Here is a 24,126-nt window from a genome sequence, read left to right as displayed (position 1 = left end):
AGTTTCACACACACACACACACACACACACACACACACGCACACACACACACACACACACCCCTCCCCTCCTAGATACAGGAGAAAATAATGAAAGAAAAGAAAAATTGCAAGCATTTGTACCCACCATCTTCCCCCAAGCCTCGACCCTCTACACCCTAATCAGTGACCCTCATGAGTGTGCATCCTTGTCAACTATGTAAACATCAAAAAGAAAATTTATATATAAAAAGAACTTCCTTCCTTCTGTATAAGCATTTAAGCATACAAGGCCTAATATACATGGATAAGGAACTAGTAAAGTATTAGGAAAACACCAAGAACCAGGGTTGTGCGAGAGTGGATTAAGCCCGTGTAGGTGTCTGCATCCCATGTGGGCACAACTTTGAATCCTGGCTGGTCCATCTCGGCCCAGCTCCCTGCTGATCTGCCAGGAGAAACAACAGAAGATGGGCCAAGTGCTTGAAGTCTCTGAGCTCACTTGGAATATACAGATGAAACTCCTGCCTCCTGCATTGCTCTGGCCTACCTAAGGCCAGTGTGGCCATTTGGGAGTAAACTAGTGTTAGCTATGCCAAACACCCAAGAAAGAAAAAGCCAGCCGAGTACAAACAGGCATTTATAAAGCAAAGAGAAGTCCTTCCTGGGCCTTTCCCCACGCTGCGGAAGAATGAGCAGGAGAGGAAGGAACAGCTAGTGGGAAAGACAAGCTGGGTAGCAGACAAAGGTTTTATGCCCCTCTGCCATGGGTGCTGGCATCAGTCCTGCTTGGGACCTGATAGGGCAAGAAATGTTCACCTTTGTCCATCATTGGCCCATACTTGGACTTGGCTGCCTTCAGGGTGTGCCAGATCTCTGGCTGAAGTCACTGTGGTGTCCACCCACTTCCTTTAACTGTGGTAACCATCAACCAGTGGATGAAAGATCTATGTTTCTCTTTGTCTCTTTCTCTCTGTAGCCCTGGCTCAGAAATAAATAAACAAATGCATAAATAAACCTCAAAGAAGGGGAAAAGTAAGGGGCCACTGTTATAGTCATGTAGAAGGTTAAGCTGTCACCTGCAGTGCTAACATCCCATATTGGCACCAGTTTGGACCCTGACTGCTCCACTTTCAATACAGCACCCTTATAATGTGCTTTGGAAAGCAGCAGAGGCCAGCCCAAGTGCTTGGGGCCCTGCAGCCGTGTGGGAGACAGTGAGGAAGCTCGAGGTTCCTGGCTTTGGTCTAGCTCAGTCCTGATCATTGTGGCCATTAAGGGAGTCAACCAGGAGATGGAAGGCTTCTCTCTACAATCCTGCCTTTCAAATACACATGCCTTTGAAAAACATTAGTAAATTTAAAAGGCAATTAAAAGACACATTTCATATTAAGCTCTTTAAAAGCAACTGCTGTGAAAGCCACCCTTCTGACTTAAGGCTGTGAAGGACTTGCTGCACGGTGCTGGGCAAGTGCAAGTGGATGTTTACCTGGGCACTCAGGAGTTTCCCCAACAGATTCATTGGGGTCAATGGGACTGGGAATGGAACTGTTAGGTCACAACAAAAGGGAGCAAAAGGAAATGGAGCTCTTGTTTTTCCCACCCCTGCAGAGGCATCCTCTAACAAAAGTGGCAGCAGTGTCTTCAGCCAGACTCCTGCATTTGTCCCACTCAATGAGTCACGCTTGTGCTGTGTGTTCTATGGGTTTGGAAAAGCACATATAGGGAGCCTGGTGTTATCTCACAGAGAAGTTTCAGTGCCCTCTGAATCTCTCTGAATGCTGACTCATCTTTGGCTAACACTGAGCTTTTTGCTATTTCCATAGTTTCACTTTCCCCAGGATGGTATGGTGTTGAAGTATATAACATATATGCTTTTCAGATTGGCTTTTTTCACTTAATAATACACTCTTAGGTTCTTTCTGTGTCCCATGGCTTTAGAGCTTGTTTCTTCTCAGTGTACAAGGCAATGTAGGCAGCTGCCTACAGCTCAGGGGAAAAATAGCTTTAAAACTATGAATTAGTAAATGTAAAAATTTCTACAGTCCTAGAACTCACAATTCCAAATATGACTTTTAGGAAAGAATCTCTAAGTGGATTAAATACAATTCTGAAAATGTGAACAAGATGCAGAAAACACAGGCAGTTTGGATTGAGAAAGTAGCGTGCCCTGATGTCAAAGATTTAAAACTAAGGTAAAGGCTGGTGGCTGGTGTGTCGGGGTAATCCTCTGCCTGTGCCACTGGCATCCAGTGGGAGTGCCGACTCGTGCTCCAACTGCTCTACCTTCAACCCAGCGCCCTGCTTCTGGCCTGGGGAGGCAGCAGAGCATGGCCAAGTGCTTGTGCCCCTACACACAGACTGCCCCGCCTCTGGCTGGAGTGGGCATTTGAGATACAAACCGGTGGGTGAGAGGTCTCTGTCTCTTCTACTCCTTCAAGTAAAATAAATACATCTTTAAAAATCCCTAAAATAATACGTCACATTACAGTATTAAGTCCATAATATTTTTCCATAATCTTAGGTGGATCCTATTTTAAGAAATCACATATCACCATTGTTAATTTGAGGGAAAAGAAAAAGGTAATACCTCAATAGCCACAATTTGAAAAGGATGTTAGCTGTGTGTACCACTCGGAGCCTAGGTGGCGGCTCTGCTGCTGCACGGCGGAGCACCAGGGCTGAGCAGGGAGGCCACCAGGGGGCGCATGATATTGAAAATTAAGGCAGAAAGAACCTGCACTTTCTGTTTAAAGATTTTTCTTTTTTTTATCTTATTGGAAAGGCAGATTTACAGTAAGAAGGAGCGACAAAGAAAAAGATCTTCATCTACGAGTTCACTCCCCAAGTGAGCACAATGATCAGAGCTGAGCTGCTCCTTAGCCAGGAGCTCCTAAATTACTTGCTAAAACACAACAACAACGACAAAAACAACTGGAGGCTAGAGTAATCTTGATATTGAAGCTTGATGAAAATAAAGTGAAAAAGGAAACCACATGATTGTTTGAGAATATAATTTAAGCCCTAAAATGAATTAAGCCAAATATTTAAGGTAAGAACACATTATGAAAAAAAGTCATAGCATAAATGGAAATACAATAAAATAATAATAACAGTTCTTAGTGTCCAGGCTGGCCTGGGAAGTTAAGCGAAGCATGTCGCAGATGTGGCATCTGGCCCTGCAGCTGCCATGGAGGAGGTAATTAGCTGGGCCCGACCAAACTTCCCAATTAACCATGGAGGACTCTACCAAGATGGAGAGAGCTGGAGAAGATGCCAGAGTCATGCATGTGGATGTGTAAGCATAGACACACTGAAGGTCAAGGTGTGACCTTGAAAATGAGGAGGGAGGGGTTCCTAATGCTGCAATCTTGGAAATTTCTTTATTAAAAGAACCTCACCATCCAAATATAGTCCGTATTCAAGCTGTACTAATGTAGGATTGCAGCTTATAGCTCATCATTGAATCCCTTTTTTTTATATCAAGAAATGTTGGATTCAACCCCTCCTGGTCAGTTTATGGATTCCTTATTATTTAAGAGTTATTGTATCAAAAGGGAACTGTGTTTTGTCACTTTAGAAGAGTTATTCACAAAGACAAATATTTATTAATTAATCACAAAGCAGCTATTAAACTAGCTAGTGTGGACCTCATCAGAACTTTTGTTACACCTGTGGCAGTGTGCACACAAGAGGATGCAGCGCCCTGCGGGGAAGGGGAGCTGCAGCCGGCTCATTACTCAAGCCCAGTTGGTGTTTGGGATAGGCACCATATTTGCAGAATCAACAACTAAGAAACCACATTTTCATGGAGATTTAGGACCTTATCCATTCTCCAGGACTCCCAGCAATGACGCCAGCCCAGCAGTGAAGTTGTTACAGGACTGTAAGAATACCTGTTCTAGGGCCCGGCAGCATGGCCTAACGGCTAAAGTCCTCGCCTTGAACGTCCCGGGATCCCATATCAGCGCCGGTTCTAATCCCGGCAGCTCCACTTCCCATCCAGCTCCCTGCCTGTGGCCTGGGAAAGCAGTCGAGGACAGCCCAAAGCTTTGGGACCCTGCACCCACATGGGAGGCCCGGAAGAGGTTGCTGGTTCCCAGCATCGGATCGGCACGCACCAGCCCGTTGCGGCTCACTTGGGGAGTGAATCATCGGACGGAAGATCTTCCTCTCTGTCTCTCCTCCTCTCTGTATATCTGACTTTGTAATAAAAATAATAAATCTTTAAAAAAAAAAGAATACCTGTTCTAACATGGGAACCAGGAAGCTTATCATTCCATGCTAGAAAGTTGGATGGGATTCACAAGGATCCACTCCTGAAAACGTTCATCCATGATCCTGCTGAACATATTTCTGGTAACGGGCAGATGGATTTGTTAGCTAACTGAACATTAGACTTCAGAGAACTGGCTACAGAGTGAGTTGAAGCTGGCCAACTAGCAGAGCAGTGGTTGTGTCAGTTTAATGGGCTAACTGGTTGGCAATGAACTAGCTGGCTGCAGGGCGGGTGAAGGGTGAGCTATACCTTAGAGAACCAAAAAACCAGCAGGAACCAAGCAGCTTTGTCTGCAGGCAAAGGAAGGGTTGTCAACGGAGCCTAGGAAGGAGTGTGCTGTCTGCATTTCCTAAGGAAGGAAGATGAGCAAATAGATCCAAGGGGTGATGGCAGGAAAACTGCAGTAACCCCACGACCAGCCTTTTATTCTTACTGCCTTTGAGAGTGAGTCACCAAAAGACCTGGGAAAATGGAGCCCCTCCTTCATGCTAGCAGAGGGAGAGCACTTCAGCATTACACAGAGTGACCGCAAACCCTCCACACTTCTGCTGCCTGTAGCCCACTCCTCAGTGTCTCCTCCTGCTTATCCCCCTTGACTTTCCCCAGAATTCTCCAGGTTCTTCAGTTGCCCCCTACTCTTACTGTCTTTTGAGCTGCCATCACTTCTGGGTTTCATTTCCTGTAGCCATCCTCAACTTCCTGGAATTACTCAACCCCAGGTGGCATTTGGAATGGCCACCATCCTCAACTTCCTGCACTTCTGTGGTCTCGCTGTGTTTGCTTTTTACAGACACATTCTGTTGCCTTAAGGAGTAAAGTCCTAGCAAGGGGTTGGTGCATCTTGCACCAGAGGGCTTGGGCTCAAGTCCCAGCTCTGGCTCTGATTCTAACTACTTGCTGATGCACACCCTGGAAGCAGCAGCAACAGCTCAGGTGCTTGAGTCCTGTCATCTGCCCCAAACTGCCTTCTGGGTTCCTGGCTTCACATGGCCCAGTTTCAGCTGCTGCAAACATTTGGGAATTCAAATAGCAGAGCAGAAATATTCTCTGTCTTTCTGCCTTTCAAATGAATAAAAATAAATTCAAAAAAGAAAAAATGTCTCCAAAACCTTTGAAATTCAACAGGAAAAAGCAGAAAGCCTTTCTGCATTTCTAGGTACATAGAGACCAGATGAAGGAATACTCCAGACAGGATGCAGAAGTTCCAGTGGCACAAGGGCTTGTAAAGGTGAGTTTCATATTTAAGAGCTGGCTGGATATTACAAAGAAACTAAAAATGACTGCTGGCTGGAATGAGAAATCAACTCAGGAACTATTCAGGGAAGTACAAAAATTTTTCATGAGAAGGGGAAAGGAGAAATAAAAACAAAGAACGGTTTGTATCAAGGAAGTGGTAGCTGAAGAGAGACTGGATCAGGGTCTCCCTTGCAAAAATGGTGGCTTCCAAGTTTTAGCACACTGCTCGGAATAAAATACAGAGGAAATTCCTAGACCTGTAAGTGGATGTTACAGGTGTGGAAACATTCTAAGGGAGAAAGGGGAAGATAACCCTCCTCGTGGCTTTTGATGAAGACTGGGGGGAGGGGGCGCTGGGGTTCTGTCTGAGTGAGATTTACCAGGAAGGAAGAAGAAGAGGAAACACTTTGGTTGCCTCTGTGACTGTTTATTCTTCCTTGACACATCAGCCAAAGATCGACAATGGCAGGGGAAGGGAGAGTTCTCCAGGTGTGAATCTCTTCTCAAACGCTGTCAGACTGGGCTCTGCACACACTGTGGCCATTGTCTCGGGGTCCAGTCTTCCCATCCTTACACCTTATGCCACCTGTTTGTGGCAGGAGAGTAGAATGTGGCTCTTGGGGGCTCTCACCCAGATACAAGGGAGACAAAAACAACCTGGTGCTTTTGCTTCCAAACTCCTGAGCCTATCTCTGGGGAACAGCCTGGGTGTGCAGAAGGCATGGCAGTCACTATCTCATTAGTTGAAGGGAGCAGAAACTTGACTTTTGCTGGGACCCTGCTAGTGAGCACCCCACATCAGCTCAGAAACTATTTTTTTCTTGTTTGAGAAAAATTTCCCCTTAACTTTATTTTTGTTAAGATTTATTTATCCTTATTGCAAAGTCAGATATACAGAGAGGAGGAGAGGCCTTTCATCTGATGATTCATTCCCTGAGTGACTGCAACAGCCAGTGTTGAGTCGATCCGAAGCCAGGAGCCAGGAAATTCCTCTAGGGCTTGCACACGGGTGCAGCGTCCCAAGGCTTTGAGCCATCCTCAACTGCCTTCCCAGGCCACAAGCAGGGAGCTGGATAGGAAGTGGGGCTGCTGGGGTTATAACTGGCACCCATATGGGAACCCAGGGTGTTCAAGGCAAAGAATTTTGGCCACTAGGCCACTGCAGCAGGCTCTCCCCTTAAGTTTCATTCAAAATCTGCTCCTTTAGATGTTTCAGTTATGTTCTGATTAGTGAAGTGAGACTAGTGGGCAGTATTGGCTTCCAGGCCTGCCCTGCCTCCTACTCCCTGACCTTATTTCTTGACTCAGAATACAGAAGGGCACTGTGCATTCCCCAGTGGTCTTGGCATCACAGCCAGCAGGTTCGGCCTGGAGGCAGGTGCCCGGGGATCCTGCATGCGCTCCAAGGAAGCCCAGCAATTGTGCCCAGCTCCCCCGGCTGCTCCTCAGTGACACCCTCAGTGATTTCACCAGTGTGCACTAACGTCATTAACCTGCTCCCCCAATCTGTCCTCCCTACACTCCCAGATCTTCATCCTGGAAAGGTTGCCAGGCTCTGTTCCCTCTAGGCCACGACCAGAAAGAAGAGAGGGCCTCCGTAGCGCACATGCTTAGCCCATGTTGAGTTTAGGACTACAGGTCAATCTGCACTGGGTCAAAGGACGCCTTCCCCACCTGCCTCTGCAAGGGTGTTGTCTTCCACCCCATCCCGTAGCCAGGCTATGCAAGCAGTTGTTCTGTAGGACAACAATAAGCTAGCATGGTTCCTTGCAGCCTTGTGAAAGGGTTTGGGAAATGTTGGCAAAGCAAAGCTGTGGTTGTGCCAAAACAGTTTTCCTGGTGTAAGCCCATGGCAGTGTGAGGCAGGCCCAGGTCTTGTCCCCACATCTGATTATACTATAGGATTTTATGGGAACCCAACACTCACCATGCCTCCCATCCAGATCTCCTGACATATGCTGACTGCTGGATGTAGAGGACGTATCTTTAAATCAGCCACAGCTGAGAATGGAGGTTCCACTTAGGAAGCAAAGCAGCCTTCCTCGGCCTGTGCTCAAAGCAGCAGGTGCACAGCCGTGGCTGCTTGGCGTGGAGAGCGGGGCCAGCATCCCTGGGAAAGGCTGCTGCTGAATGACAGCAGGACCAGGACCATCCACCAAGGAGCTCCCTCTGCAAGCCTGATAAGTGAGGATGAGGGGAGTGAGCAGGAAGCTGACAAAAATGACCTGCTGGGTCACACAGTGCTGAGTGTCCTTGTTGGAGCTCTGAAGCGTGGAAAGCTGATGACACTGCAATCTCCCTGACCTAGAGTAATCCCAGGCAGGGAGCGCCTCCCCAGGGGGAAGTTCTCCTTCTGGGATCCAGAGAGCAATTCACTGAATAGCTGAAGCACCCAACGGGACCAGGACAACATGGCTTCAACAAGGCAAAAACAAGCACATAGAGGGCCATGTTAGAGACCTTTGTAGTCAGAAAATTAAGAGATGGTTAACAGACTCAGGAATTTTAAAGTATCAGGTCATATTGTTTAAAAAAACACTGCTTAATTTTAGCAATAAACAACTGTGTGGCTCCAGCTAGTTCCCTATGGGAAGGGAAGGAGAGTCAGCAGGCATCCGACCACAGCTGGTTAGGTGTTATTAGGCACTATTGAACACTAGTCTAGTATTCCAGGTCAGTCCAGATGTCAGGGAAGCGCCAGCACATGATGGGGTGAGAGTTTTAACTACAAATCCATCCTATCTCAGGGAAAGAGACAGAATGCCTATACCATGATTGGCCGTAACAGCCAATCCATATGCATTGCCTATCAATTGTTTGACCCAGCTCTGTGGATTGTATCCTTTCAATCAAGCTCTAGAACTTTTCAAAGACCAAGAAAATGCTATCTACAGATTCCAAGTGTGCCTATGGGTGGTAAACACTTTTGGGAAAATCTGGGCAGAGTTGCGTCTTATAACTAGTTAGAGGAAAGGAATTCTTATTTGGGAAATTCGTAAAATAAACCCTCTAAAATCTCTTACATGTAGCAGAAGTGGCTGGGCAGACCTCCCTGCTGTGGAAACCTGGGTCAGTTCCTGAGGATCTGTGTCTGGCATCTTATACTCCTATACTTCATCACCGTGTGGCAAAAAGGACTCCTCTCCCAGATTCTGCTTGTTGAGTGTACAGCCCATCACTTCCAGCCCAGGGCCTCAGGGCTCATTAAGACCTGCAAGAAAGACAGGCTCCTTGCTTCCTGACTACTGGGCCAGTCCTGCAAACAGCAGAGAAAGAGTGGATGAGTACTCAGGTTAGAGGACTGGTAAATGAGATCCAAAATGGTGAAAGACTAGGGAGCACTGTGTAGATCACCAGAAAGGCCCTTAAAAATGGTTGTGAGAAAAGTGTAAGTACATGCTGGCTCAAAGCATGGGACAGTGGAGGGAAACCAGCGGAATGTCTGTACTGGAGAGAGCAGAGACAGGAAAGCCTGGGCAGAATGGCTCAAATGCTCAGGACAAGCCCCAAGCTCAGGAGAGGATCAGCTCCCCACAGGTGCAGACAAACTTTCCTCAAGTGCAGACCACCTTCCCTCAGGCGCAAACCAACTCACCTCAGTCATAGACCAGCACCCCTCAGGCCCAGAGCAACTCCCCTCAGACACTGCCCAGCTCTCCTCTTGTGCAGACCAGCTCTCCTTCGGCTCAGGGCAGCTCCCCTCGGGCCAGACCTGCTTCCCTCAGACACAGTTCAGCTCCCCTCAGGTGCACAGCTGGTCACCCCAGGTGCAGCCCAGCTCCCCTCAGGTGCACAGCAGGTCTCCCTGGGTACAGCCCAGCTCTCCTTAGGTGCAGATCAGCTGCCTAGGTGCAGCCCAGCCCCCCTCACATGCAGAGCAGGTTCCCTCAGGTGCACAGCAGGTCCCCTCTGGCATACAGTAACTCCCTCTCCATTGTAGCCTCCTCTAAATCTGTAAATCACCCTGTCCATCAGGGAAGCAGTTTTAGAGATGGAGAGGTCTGCCACCCCCTCATCTGGCAATACATTTAACCTTTAGTTTACTTCAAACCTATTTCTTGTTGTTTTGCTTTGGCACAGGTGTTACCAGAAAATCCTGGTGGGTTCTTTCCTCAGTTTAGTGTAGATATAAAAAGCCAGCAATCTGTTGCAGACAGAAAAGTTTATTGTGAAGAAACCAGGTGAGCAGGGAAGGGAGAGGGAAGAGGAAAGCACCTCCCAAGAGAAAGCCAGGAGGTGGGGTCTTCTGGAAAGGGGAGGGGGAGAGAAAGACAACAAAGATTTGAGGAAGGGTTTGGGATTATAAGCATTCCCTGATCCCTTCTTGTTGGGAGGGAACTTACAGGTCAGATGCTCCCCTTTGGTGATCTCTTAATCAATTATGAAGTGGATTGGTAATGTTGATGCCACCCACTGCACAGTGTGGCCAAGACCTCAGCAGGCTTGGATGGTCCCAACAGGGACAAGAACTGAGCTTTTAGAAGCAGATCTGCAAACTGGATCAATGAAAGGAGCTGGCAGGGGTTCATTAGACTGGGAGGCAGGGCAGCACTGTTAGTTATTTAAAAAGATTGGAGAGAGTTCTAGTTCATATGATATTACGATATTATTACGCGCAGCTAATTCCTGCAACCTGGTTCTTTACCGTGAGCTGAAATCACCAGACGCAATGAGGTATCTTAGGAGGTTTATTCCAACGGGGCAGGAACAGGGTGGAGGGGAAGGGGAAGGGGAGGGGGGAAGGGAGGCCGGAGGAAGAGGGCAGAGCAAAGAAGAGCAAGAGAGAGGAAGAGAGAGAGAGAGAGCAGAGAGACAGAGACCAGAGAAGGAGGGATAAGAGAGAGAGCCGCACCTGGGGGGGGGGGGGGCTTTTTGTCTGCCAGGTGTAGGGGGTGGGGATTGGGAGGGATTGAGGCCAGGTCCCCAGGGGATTGGCGCCTGCAGGTGAATGCCTAGGGATGATTGGTGAATGGGCAGAGTTGGGGAGGGGGGCTGGAAGATTGGGAGGTGGGATTCAGGTGGGATTCACGTGGAATGCCAGGTTACATCTGATTGGTGGATAGCTAGGCCGGCGCGAACTTCATGAGCTGTGAGGAAGAAGGAATGGCACCGGGTCCAGGGAAGGATCTTGGAATAACTCTTTACAAGCACCTCCACCCTAATGTGCACCCACTCAGTGTTCTGCACAGATGCTGCTGTCTTTTGGGATCACAAAATCTTCCAAATGATGGTGTTGCTCATTACTGCCTCTGCAGGATGGTCCCACACTGGACACATTGGTCTACTCTTGGCGAGTATGGGGGCCCTGGGGAATATTCATGGCTACAATAAATGCCTTTTACCTCTTCCTTTCCCACAGCTTGTCACCAGAGTTAGCGGGCTGCAGTGTTTCCTTCCCTTGGAGTCTTAACAATCAACATCAGCTTGCTCAGTAGAAACTTTCATTTTCTTGTGACCAGGAAAGGAGAAAGCATAGAGGCATAGTTCCCCAAATAAGTGGCTTACATGAGAGTCACTTCACCAGGGCTTTCACAGCAAAGGGCAGGAGTGCCCAGGACACAGCAAGAGGGAGGGGTGCCCTCCCTACCTTTAAGGTTCATCTTCATGCTAATGTGTGTTCAAACACCTGACTCTAAGTGGCCTCTTGTGGCTTTGTCTGTGGTGGCCTGACTCCCTCTGAGTACAAGATCATCTCATCAGTTTTCCTGGTTGTACTCTGAATGAACTCAAGGGTCTAAACCTTTTTGGACTCCCTTGACAAATCCTAGGGTCCACTTTCTGTCTAAATCCTACATTCTTAGTGATAACGCCCAGGGACAGTTGCCATAGCAGATATAAGTTTGTCATTGAGGTCATCTTCAATAACCAAAGGCCAGGCCAAATGAAAGCATTTAGGTCTCAAAAAGACATCACTTCTTGATCTCCAAGGGGATCTAACCAGATCACTGCCAATCTCTGCAGAAGGCTACCTTCTCTTACTTTGAAGAGGACTGGTTCTTCATTGCAAATAACCCGTGGTCATCATTGAGGAAGTAAAGATGCTAATTGGGAAGAAGAAAACAATCTCTGTGTTAGAGGAGACAATCAGTTCTATGTTATGGCATAGATACTTCTTGCTTCGAAATATAGACTGTCCTTATGTAGACTTATATATCACATAGAATTTCCAAAATTCTGTGGTGTCTCTATGTTGGGGGTGAATATACCAAATTCCCATGCCGTTAGCTCCCTTGTCTGTGCTACTTTGGCAAGCCGGCAGGCAGGTACCTGGCACATGTTCTGCCAGTCAACGGGTCCATGAACTGCCACGCAGGTCCTGGACTGCATGCCACTCGTGTCTGTAAAGGACAGGCTGGATGCTCAGCCAGTTCAGTGAGCCACCACTAGGGGAGCTGTGGCATTCCTGTGTTCATGTCTCCCATCTCTGTGAATAAAGACTTGCAAAAGATATCTCAGTTACTCTTTTTTCTGAACCGGATCTATTTTCCCAGGAGACAAACTTCTGAATTATTCTGTGCTGCATGAGTTTAGTACAAGGATGCACTTAGCACCACAGACATAGTGCACACTTGCTTTTCTCACTTCCAGCAGACCAGGAACCTCCTAGCTAGGGGAGAGAGGTAAGAAAGGGTGTGTAGACCCTGCAGTTCTGCCATAGGCTCTCAGCCCTGGTGATAGGCCTCGCTGCTCGCATTCCATCAATGAGGGAACTCAAGCACCATCACATGGCCCAACAGGCACACAAAATTGGGAACTTGACCTGCCTGCTGAGAGCTCCCATGTAGGGACCTTTCCACGTTAGAGCACCTCCTTCCTAACTTCTATGTCAGGAGGTTTCTGTCTTTAATAAATCCTGTTTTGGGGCCCGGCGGCGTGGCCTAGTGGCTCAAGTCCTTGCCTTAAACATCCTGGGATACCATATGGGTGCCGGTTCTAATCCCAGCAGCTCCACTTCCCATCCAGCTCCCTGCCTGTGTCCTGGGAAAGCAGTGGAGGATGGCCCAATGCTTTGGGACCTTGCACCCAAGTGGGAGACCTGGAAGAGGTTCCTGGTTCCCAGCTTCGGATTGGCGCGCACACTTGGGGAGTGAACCATAGAACGGAAGATCTTCCTCTCTGTCTCTCCTCCTCTCTGCATATCTGACTTCGTAATAAAATAACTAAATCTTTAAAAAGAAAAAAAAAACTGTTTTGGAGGGGCAGCACAATGGCTCAATTGGAGGATTCTCTACCTCAAATCACCATCCCATATGGGCACCAGTTAATGTTCAGCTCCTCCATCTCCACCCAGCTCCCTGCTAATAGACAAGGAAGACAGTAGAGAATAGCCCAAAGCCTTGGAACCCGGTATGCAAATGGGAGACCCAGAGAGACCTCTTGACTCCTGTCTTCAGCTCAGCTCCGGGCACTGTGACCATCTGTGGAGTGAACCAGCAGATGGAAGAGCTTTCTCTTCATCTCTCCTCATCTCTTTAGATCTGCCTTTCCGATAGAAACACATAATTTTTTAAAAAAGTAAATCCTAGTTTTGCTCACATGAAAATCCTTTTTTATAACATCAATATTTATTGCTTTATATGAATGCTGTATTGAGAGCCCAAGCATTCAGGTTACACACAGAAATTATACAATGATGTACCACTTTATAAAGGCAGTGAACACAGGACAGTTGACAAAATCCACTTTACAGAAATTTTAAAATTCTAAATAACAAAAAGTACAGCTGAGGAAACAGGTATAAATTTGGCAGCCAGTAATTTTGACATGGAAGTTGCAGCTCACATGACTTTAAATATGTGAATTTTAAAATGCTGAATATAGAGTAATCATTGTGCTTTGTGTTTATTTGAAAAATATAACACTGGCTGTCAAAGAAGTATGTTCAAAATATTTAATTCACTTCAAAATGTCATACAAATTATGTTGGCTTCTCTGTGCCCCTAACACTCTGCTTAGCTCAGGGACATTGCTGAAGCAATATACTAATTCTTCCAGTACAGTGGTGTTTCTTACCATTGACATTTGTGTACTCTAGAATAATTTAGAAAAAATGTGTAGGAAAGCAAGCAAAAAGCCAAGGAACCAGCCTGGATCTTCTGAGCTGGTTTGTGTCAGCGGGGTAAGCGCCCATTCGCTAACACAGCAGGCTACTGTTGGAGCCCAAGTTCAAGAGGAGCACGTCTTATCAACAACCATGTTTCCTCCCCAGGCTCCTCAGGGGCAGACACAAGAACCGCAGCTTCAACAGATTCCTGGGGATGTGTTTAACCTGGGGTCTCAACAGACAAGGTGTGCAGGGCTTCACAAGGGCCAGATTTTATTTAAAGTATTCAGGAGAGAAAGAAAATGCCTTCTGAAAGAGATGAACTCAATCATTACCAATAGAAAAGGTAATCATTGTATTCATCTCTTATAGAAACAGAAAAATATAACATTTCCCCTCTTAGAAAAGTATATAGGTATATGTGTGTGTGTGTGTGTATGTGTGTGTGTGTGTGTGTGTGTATGTGTGTGTGTGTGTGTGTGTGTGTATGATTTAAAGTTCCATTGTACACAAACAATAAAACCTGGAAATCCCCATGAAACCCTACAATTCACATGTTAAAATATTGAAACTATGACCAAAACAGGAAAACGGCCAAAGCACTCACACACAAGACAAACAGCTTTCTTTCTGAGGCAGGCCCAGGGGTCAAAGGCCAGGGCTTTAAAGGGTGGTCAGGAGGAGGGGTTGCTTGTTAGGGGTCACCTACCCAATCTGTAGCCACAGCTGCCTCCCCCACCAACTGCCACTTTTATCAGTGCCAGCTGCAGCTGCTTCCTGCTAGACCAGGTTAAAAACCGCAAAATCAGTGGCACTTTCTGAAAACTGAGGTAAGCTTGAGCATTTTGCCCTGCCTCCTCTCTGCTGGGTATTTCTTCAAGCTTTGAGTGCACTCCTGATCAGTTCCTGGCCCTTTGTCTCCATGCAGAGCTGAGGAGTGTCGGACTCTGACTCATTCTTGGGATAGGATCAGTCAGCTTGCAACACTCGGGGCCCAGTGAGCCTAGTAATGCCACTTGGGACTGAAGAACACTGTTTCTGGGAGAGTAACCCCCAAGTCATTATCTCCATCCATCTGATTTGTTGAAGGACAGAATGGTGAATTTTATAGGCTCTAGGTTGAAGGTTACTGTCTTACAATGTTGGGGTACAGTGGCACAGTACAGGTAGTATGCAGTCAAGGATGTTTACATAGGTTTAGAAACCACAGGGAAGAAATAAAGGTGGTTCCACTTGTCTTTACTTTTTTTTTTTTTGTAACTACTCTTGATTACTTGACGGCAATAGTTTAGGTTTCAAAGTGTATGACTTTGAGCTGCTTAGCATCGGACATTTAAATGGTCAAAGTAAGGAATCTTCCATGGGAAGACCAAATATTGTTCCAGAATTTAAGTACACTGACATTGGAAGGCATCTTCTCCATGTGCCTATTTTCTAGTTCTCTTGTCATCATAAACTGGAAAACAGCATATTGTAAGTAACCCATCCTAGCTGATACAAATGAGCTTGCTGGGCCTGGCACGATGGCTCAATGGCTAAATTTTCACTTGCAATCAGCAGGATTCCCTATGGGCACCCGTTCCTGTCCCACCTGCTCCACTTCCCACCCAGCTCCCTGCTTGTGGCCTAGAAAAACAGTGGAAGATGGCCCAAGTCCTTAGAACCCTGCACCCACATGGGAGACCTGGGAGGATTTCCAGACTCCTTTCTTCAGGTCGGCTCAGCTCTGGCTGCTGTGACCACTTGGAGAATGAGCTAAGCAGTAAAAGATCTTCTGTCTATCTTTCTGCAAATCCGCCTTTCCAATAAGAAAATACATAAATCAGAAAAACTGAGGTTACTGAAAAGCAGTGTTTTGGAAGAAAGCAAATGATTGTCATTGCTGTAATCTATCCCTGCTCATTTGACAGTAAGCATTATTTAAGAAGATGCAGAGCATACACAGCCAACATCACCACAGAGTTAAAATCCTCAAAAATGAAGTTGCTATTCTTCAGACAACGCAGGAACTCAAGATAACTGCATTTCTAAGAAGTTAGCAAGAGCAGATCTAGCACATTATTAGCAAGGGAACTAAATTATAGGGATCAGAGAAGAAGTAAGCAAAATTGAGAAACAAAAGCAATACAAATGATCAATAAAATGTTTTATTAAAAGATAAAGCTGAGAAACATTAAACCAGACTAATGAAGCAAAACCTAAAATGTTAAAAAGGAGACACTACAACTGAATGCTTACTAAAATCAAAATGGCTGCTGGCAAACAAGACAAATGCTGGTGACAACATGGATAGGAAAACAGCACTGTGGGTGGGCTGTGCGCTGTGCAGTCACTGTGGGCAGCAGTGTGGAGATCCCATCAAACACTGGGCATGCATGTCTGTCTGATCCAGAGATTGCCCTACTCCAGACCCAGCCAAAAGACATTAAATCATTGTGTCAAGTAGATATTGGCTCTGTCCTGCTTATTGCAGCATTGTTCACACAAACTGAGATGTGAAAACACCTAGCATCCCTAATAATCCAAGACAGGTGTTGTAGCTGATCAAGGTGAAGGTCCAGGTGAGGCCAGTGTTGTGGTGCTGCACATGAAGCTGCCACCTGCAGCACCAGCATCTCATATGTGTACTATTTCCTGTCCTTGCAGCTCCACTTCTGATCCAGGTTCTCTGCTGGTGGACCTGGGAGGGACGCGGAGGATGATCAGGTCCTGGGCCCCTGCACCCATGTGCGAGAAAGCCCCTGCCTCCTGGCTTCAATCTATCCCAGTGCTGGCCATTGCAGCTATGAGGAGTGAGCCAGTGGGTGGAAGATCGCTCTTTCTGTATAATGTACACTATGCATCGGTGACTCTAACTTTCATATAAACCAGGAAATTTAGAAAAAAAACTATCACTGCTTGCCATCATCCCCAAATGGAGTGCTGAATCAAGATCTACCTGCTTTGGGGCCCGGCGGCGTGGCCTAGTGGCTCAAGTCCTCGCCTTGAACGCCCCAGGATCCCATATGGGCGCCGGTTCTAATCTCGGCAGCTCCACTTCCCATCCAGCTCCCTGCTTGTGGCCTGGGAAAGCAGTGGAGGACAGCCCAAAGCTTTGGGACCCTGCATCTGCGTGCGAGACCTGGAAGAGGTTGCTGGTTCCCGGCTTTGGATCGGCGCGCACCAGCCCGTTGCGGCTCACTTGGGGAGTGAACCATCAGATGGAAGATCTTCCTCTCTGCCTCTCCTCCCCTCTGTATATCTGCCTTTCCAATAATAATAAATCTTTAAAAAAAAAAAAAAGATCTACCTGCTTTGTTTCCAATGGAGCTTCCAATGATGTACCTGGGGAAGGCAGCACTTGCTGGATGAAGCACCCGGGTCCCTGAGCCCTCTGTGGGAGAACTGGGTGAGATTCCCAGCTCCTGATTTCCACCTGGTCCAGCCCTGTCTGTTGCAGTCATGTGGGGAGTGAAGCAGCAGATGAGAAAGCCTTCCACCTCTCACTTGCTCCCTCTTTACCTCCCTGCCTCCTTTTTTCTTCATCCTCCTTCTCTTTGATGCTCTGCCTTTTAGCCCAGATCTACTATATTGAACTCAATTACTTTGTTTAGATGTTGAACAACATCACTCTTACCTCATTAATCAATCACTAAGCTCAAGAAAACCGCTTACTGTTTCAACATAAAGTCTAAGGGCTTGGCTTTGTTACACTTTTCTAGAATAGAGCCTTTCAATGATCAAAATGGAAGAAATTACTATGGTAAAGCTAATGTACATAAGGTAACACAAATAAAGAACTCAGGGTAATGGGGATAAAATGAAACTTTATTGAAAGTTAGGTAAATTCAAGTAACAAAACAATTAAATATTTCAAAGAACAGGAACTGGAGAAACTCTAAGGGCAGAGAATTTTTAACCTCCATTCAAGTGTCAAATGATGACTTATGAAAAACCTGCAAAAGCTATCTCAGCTTTACAGATCCAGTACAGATTGGTCTCACATGGCTGGTAGGATGTTTAGCAAATTAAGCAGCAGCTAGCACACCCAGGAAGATAAAAAAAAAAGGATTGAGTCAAGCACAGCAACAGAGAACCATGAACTCAGTCGCAGACTGAACGCAAACCCCCACAGCCTCAGTCAGGATGGTTTCTGTTTTCTGCTTTTGGCCTTTTTAAAAGTTGGATTTTTTTTTTAAATTTTGGAATGCCATTATACAGCTTGGACTGGTCTGACGCTGACAGATGTTTACCCCTAAGTCAGTCCCAGAAGCCAAGTGGAGAGCAGCCCTCAAAATTGAACCGCTCACTTGCCCATGTCAGAGTTGCAACATGCCGGAGACCAGCTCCAGCTGACTGAGAGCTTGCAAAGGATGCGTGGATCGGCGAGACTGTAAGAGGAAATGAGAAGACACAGACCACTATGGCTTGATGCTCATAATGGACAACTCAGAAAAGTTGCCTTCTTTATTTACACACAAATCATCACAAACTTTTGCACAATATCCAATTGTTTCATTTTTACATCATGGTTAAGAAAATGCAAAAAACAATCCTAACATATTATTTACTTTAAGGAAAACATTTTTGGCAAACCATTACTCATTGAAATCTGCAGTGACCTGGCTGAAGCCAGGAATTCCACGGTTGGCAGCGCATGCAGTTACATAGTGAGAAGTAGTTTACTTATACTCAAAATTAATCTTATACTCAAACTCAATTTCTACTAAACACAAACTAAGATTGATTAAGATATTATTAAAAGATTATTGAATTAAAAGATTATAAATGAAAGGATTTTATAAAAGCATGTAACATAGGTTCTTTGCTAAATCTTATAATCAAGTCATGCATTAATTACTGTCACCTTCACCTACTGCTGATTCAATTGTTTTTTTTTCTTTTGTTAAAGGGCAGTGAAAGGGATCAAGGAAGCTCAGCCAATCTACAGAGGGCCTTTACAAAAAACTTCCTTTTATCTATATAAACTGTTTTCTTTCCCTTAATATAAGTGCCAATATAAGACAAAAGTTTTTATAAACTGATTTCTTTCCCTAAACATAAGTACCAATATAAGATAGAGATTTTAAGCCACTTTGAGGGGGTTCACATTTGTTTCCCTTTAGAAGATGCCCCATGTACTTTTGCTTTCTATGGTGAGAAACTAGAATGCATCATATCATGTGCTGTAACAGTTCAAGGCACATGGTAAACAAACTCTTTGTACCTCCATAATTGCCATCAGTTCCAAGATATTATCAAGCCATTTCTTAAGGAAAACATTACTTATACTAGGGCAAATTCCAGGACAAAAGTGGGCGCATAACAGGATTTTTGGAGACACTGTGGGCTCAATTGTACTATTGTATACTTTTAGCTGTGTGTCATAGCCTTACGTCGCTAAAGATGTTTTTATCATAACATGATTGATCAATTTGAGGTGTCATACTAGTTACAGGAATCACTTCCCATTAGCAGAAAAACAGCAACACCACCCTCAGGAGAATTCTATGAAACATCAGAGAGGTGATTGAGTGTCCATACAACGGGGTGAGGCAGCAATGAGGTGACCAGAGACATTCCGCCGGGCCTTGCCTCGCTGCTAGAAACTCCTCGTAGCCTTGCTAACCAAGGAGCAGTGCTCATGACACACCCATGCCATCCGACCCAACTGCATGGCTCCCCACAGCAACGCTGGTATTTGTACGAAAAAGAGGGGGAAATCGTTAGCCAGACAAAAACAAAAGCAGCTGCAGCCTGCCTCATGTCTCCGATGAGTTTACGCACACACTCCTCTTCCATGCACAGTCATGAGGAAGGAACACATGGTAAATCAATTCAAGATAACCGACTGTATGTACACCCGCAGATGCCCACCTGCCATAATGCAGCTTCAAGCTTTACTAATTTTAAATGGGTAAGAGCTGTAACTCATATAGAGCAACATTTGAAAGCTGAGTTATTCTCATTTCTATTCCACCATGGAATGAGGCACCACTATCAATGGCACGCGCTGCTCGTCAGGTTAACTGACAGTGGACAGGGCACGAGAACGGAGCTTCCGCACCCCGCCCTTCCTGCCTCCTCTCGTGCCATTCATGTTAATTGAAGGTGCAGAACGTGCACACTGCCTCTCCTGTCTTCTGCACCATCCACAACTGACAGAGCAGAAATTACTCCGGAGGCTCCGCACACCCGGCCCCTCCTGGCTGCTACTGTATTAGATTAAGTAAACTATAGGAAAACTGAGTAAGTCCCTTCCTGCTTGAGCTTTCAGATCGGCGCGATAGTGTAGTGATTAAAGTCCTCGCCTTGCACACCCGGGATCCCACATGGGCGCCGGTTCTAATATCAGCAGCCCTGCTTCCCATCCAGCTCCCTGCATGTGGCCTGGGAAGGCAGACAGCCCAAGTCTTTGGGGCCCTGCACCCAAGTGGGAGAGCTGGAAAAGGCTCCGGACTCCTAGCTTTGGATTGGCTCAGCTCCAGCTGTTGCAGCCGCTAGGGGAGTAAACCATAGGACGGAAGATCTTCCTCTCTGTCTCTCCTCCTCTCTGTATATCTACCTTTCCAATAAAATAAATAAATAAATAAATCTTTTAAAAAGAAAAAAACCCTGCCTTCTACTGCTCCAGGTGTGTAACGGGAGCTGCTGTCACCAAGCTTCAGAAATAAAGACTCCTCTTAATATCCTACACTTTGAAAAAATATATCCTACACTTTGATCCTGTTGATCTCTGTCACACTCCACAACAACCTTATAGATTTGTGCAGGTGAAGAATGACAATTTTTCTATGTGAGCACACAAAACTAAATAAGATTAAATAGCAAGCAAATAAAATATGCAACAAGGGCCTGGTGCACTAGCCTAGCAGTTAAATCCTTGCTTTGAATGTTCTGGGATCCCGCATGGGTGCTGGTTCTAATCCCATTAGACCTGCTTCCCAACCAACTCTCTGCTTGTGTCCTGGGAAAGTAGTCAAGGATGCCCCAAAGCCTTGGGACCATTGTACCCACATGGGAGACCTGGAAGAGACTTCTGGCTCCTAGGTTTGGATCAGCACAGCTTTAGCCACTGCAGCCCCTTGAGGCATGGATTAACGGATGAAAGATCTTCCTCTCTGTCTCTCCTTCTCTGTATATCTGACTTTGCAATAAAAAAATAAATCTTTAAAAATATGCAATGAGGTTTTCCAAAAATGTTTAGATTTTTCAGTCCTAGGTGATTGAGCTTGAAATGCCGTATGGCTTCGGGGCACCTGCTTAGACATAGATTTGAGTGTCTCGGATGATTGATGACGGGTTCCATCCTTCCCACTGTGACTGTAGAAGCAGCTTCTGTTCACCTACGTGTGCATTGCCCAGGAGAGCTGAGGAACAGCTTTCAGCTGCTTTGATTTCCTCCAGATAGCACTCTTGTCCTCCCACTAGATAACGTGCAGGTAAGGATGTGAGGAGGCATGTAAGGAAAGGTCAGTGCTTAAATATGATGCAGAAACATGCAGCAAATGGCTGCTGAAGAAAGTGAGTGGGACCAAGGGGGAAATGGATATTACAATTCATATCATTTGTGTTCTATATGATTTTGCTTTCTGCATCAAGCACACATTGATGTGCCTGTGGGTGCGAGGAGAAGGGGAAGTAGCAAAGGTGAGGCCAGAGAGCGCAGTATCTGCTCTGGGCAAGAGCTTAGGAACAGGTGTTCGAGTGCACATGAAATGAAATGGTCTTGAGGTAGAGGACTCAATGGGAGGACAAAGCAGAGCATCCCAAGTGCTCAGTCGATTCAGTCATCTCCATCCTCAATTCCTGCTGAGTTGTTGTTCAGCATTCTGCAAATGTGAAGCTCGCTCCTGTGGTCTGTGTCCATCTCTCCACCTGCACTCTTCTGTGTCCCACAGGCAGTTGCTGCGGTGTGTTCAATTGTGCCCTGGCCTCTTGAGGGGTGGGCAGGAGGGAACCTCAGCAAGATGCATTTCCCGAGTACCTAGGGGTTTTAATGCCTGGATATTCTCTTTAGTGTTGGCACCCCAGTTTCACTAACGGACTGGAGTGGCCCGCAGGATCTTATTTCTATCTGGAGACCAGCCTTCACTTGATGCTGTAAGGGTCATGAAGATGGCTGCCTTGGATTGCAATGCTCACCTTCATTCCAGGCCAGTGAGCCTGTGTCACTACAAGAAAATCTTAACAAAGGCAGGCAGTCTAAGCTACCACAGTGACTAGGAGTTAGCCTCTCTCAGAACTTCCAACCTCATCAGGAAATACAAGACTCTTTCTAGCCCCTATTCTATCAGCAGCACTCAGAGTATGGATCACAAGCCCTTCATCTGACATCAGCTAACAAAATATGCACTCATTTGTTGAAGTACAAACCTACTTTTGCAAAATCCTTGCAGTTTTGTTTGCATTCAAAGTGTCTCCACCCCTGTTTTATCACAGAATACTTCATTCTGTAACAAAAGTGTATGCACTGTGAAGATTCACTATGGATACATGTGCCCCCAGGATGAAAATTATATGAATGTTGAACAAGACTGCCTGGCAAACAGCCTGTGTGCCTCTGGCCTCCGACCCCTGCTCACACTGAGGAGAGAAGCTTCATTCCGAGCCCGGCACAATAGCCTATAGGCTAAAGTATTTGCCTTGCTCACGCTGGGATTCTTAAGGGAGCCAGTTCTAATCCTGGCAGCTCTACTTCCCATCCAGTTCTCTGCTTTGCAAAGCATTCGAAGGTGGCCCAAAGCCTTGGTACCTTGCACCCATGTGGGGGATCTGGAGGCAGCTCCAGACTCCTGGCTTCAGATTACCTCAGCTCTGGTCATTGCAGCCACTTGGGAAGTGAGTCATCAGACAAAAGATTCTTTTTTCTGTCTCTCCTCCTCTCTGTATATCTGACTTTCAAAAAAATATATATTAACAAATAAAGACGCTTCATTCTTCATTTACATCATGGAAACGTTCTCTAAAGGAAAAGTGGAGTAAAGGTTCTACTGGAGATGGCTGGTTCTTGGAGGAGCTGTAGTTTCCTATTCAGCACCTCCTGGGCATGAACACGTGAGAACAGAGCCTGAGGCCTTCCCTTCAGGGAAAGGAGCTGGCCCGGCCTTGGCTGCATGGGCAGGCTTCCTCAGGGGCCGAGAGCCCTCTGGCCTGTCTTGCTCCCTACAGAAGGGAGCCAAGGACCGCAGCTAGAGGGCGTGTGACTCCGCTGAAGCTGGATCATCTAAGAACGGGAGCACAGCCTGCTCTGCTAAAATGCTTTGCTCCAATTTGCTGGCATGGCCTGGACAGGACACTGGCCCTAGTGTTGTCAACCAAGCAAATATCCCACTAATTCAACTTTTCTCCAACCACGGCTCCTGAGTGTTTGGGGATGCTGCTCTACCTGTTAACCATCACCTGCTTTAATTGCAGACCACAGCAGTTTGTACTTCAGGGAGTGAGTTTCCTCTCACCACATGGTGGTAACATGAGGGTGTTCAGTACTGTTGGGAGGGCATATGGCCTTCCTGCTAGGGTCTGCCTTCCTTTCTGTCTGTGGTGAAGAGCAGATGCCATCTGCCAGGGTCTCAGGGGCCTGTGGGTGTTGGGTTTGTGCAATGAATAGCAAAACTGCTGCCTGTCCTCTTTCTCAGGGGCTGAAATCGACTTTGCTTATTTACTTGATGTTTTCCTCATGCAAAAACACTTCTGTCTACTGTATGTACATGTACTCTGCCTGATTTTTCTTCTTTCTCCTTTTTTTTTTGACATATTTTTTCAATGATTCTTTGACTTCATCCAGGCAAAGGCAAGATCAAAACTGCGGCCACTGCAGCTCTCCCTGACTCCGTTCTTCACTTGTTCCTCAAGGATGTCCCGGCTAGGGAGCACTTGGCAACAGGCCATGCATTTAAAGCCACTCTGGCCACGTGAGCCTTTCAGGGTCTTCACCCTGGGCCTCTCCTCCAGAGCTAAAGGCTCTGCTGGGCTAGCAGCTTGGAGACCCTCTTCTTGCTCTTCTGTGTCAAAGCTAGCCTCACCGTCGATGATCATACGCCGTGTAAGCACAGAACAGCTGGCCTCCTAGGGGAGTTTCCCAGCGTGGGTCAGTTCTTGTACTCTTGCCCTCTTCTTTGGCAGCAGCAAGCCATCCCGTGTGACTCATTTAGCATTTAGCCTGTAAAAAGGGAGTCAATGATACTATGACGGAAAAGTGGAACATTGTAACAGAAAAGAGCTTTATGTGGCTTAAATCCACAGAATAATTTCTAGCTTCTATGGCCCCTAATACTTCTTTTTCTTTTTTTTAAAGAATTTATTTTATTGAAAAGTCAGATTTACAGAGAGAAGTAGAGATAAAAGCCTTTGTCTGTTGATTCACTACCCAAGTGGCAACAACAGACAAATCTAAGCCAATCTGAAGCCAGGAACCAGGAGATTCTTCCAGATCTCCCATGCGGGTGCAGCGTCCCAAGGCTTTGAGCCATCCTTGATTGCTTTCCCAGGCCACAAGTAGGGAGCTGGATGGGAAGTGGAGCAGCTGATGGACATGACCTGGTGTCCATATTGGATACCCGGGGATGCCAGGTGCTGGGGTCCATGCAGTGGTTGTGAATGACACAAAG

Source organism: Ochotona princeps, unplaced genomic scaffold (genome assembly GCF_030435755.1).
Source record: "Ochotona princeps isolate mOchPri1 unplaced genomic scaffold, mOchPri1.hap1 HAP1_SCAFFOLD_100, whole genome shotgun sequence".
Classification (NCBI taxonomy): Eukaryota; Metazoa; Chordata; class Mammalia; order Lagomorpha; family Ochotonidae; genus Ochotona; species Ochotona princeps.
This window is presented reverse-complemented; position numbering follows the sequence as displayed.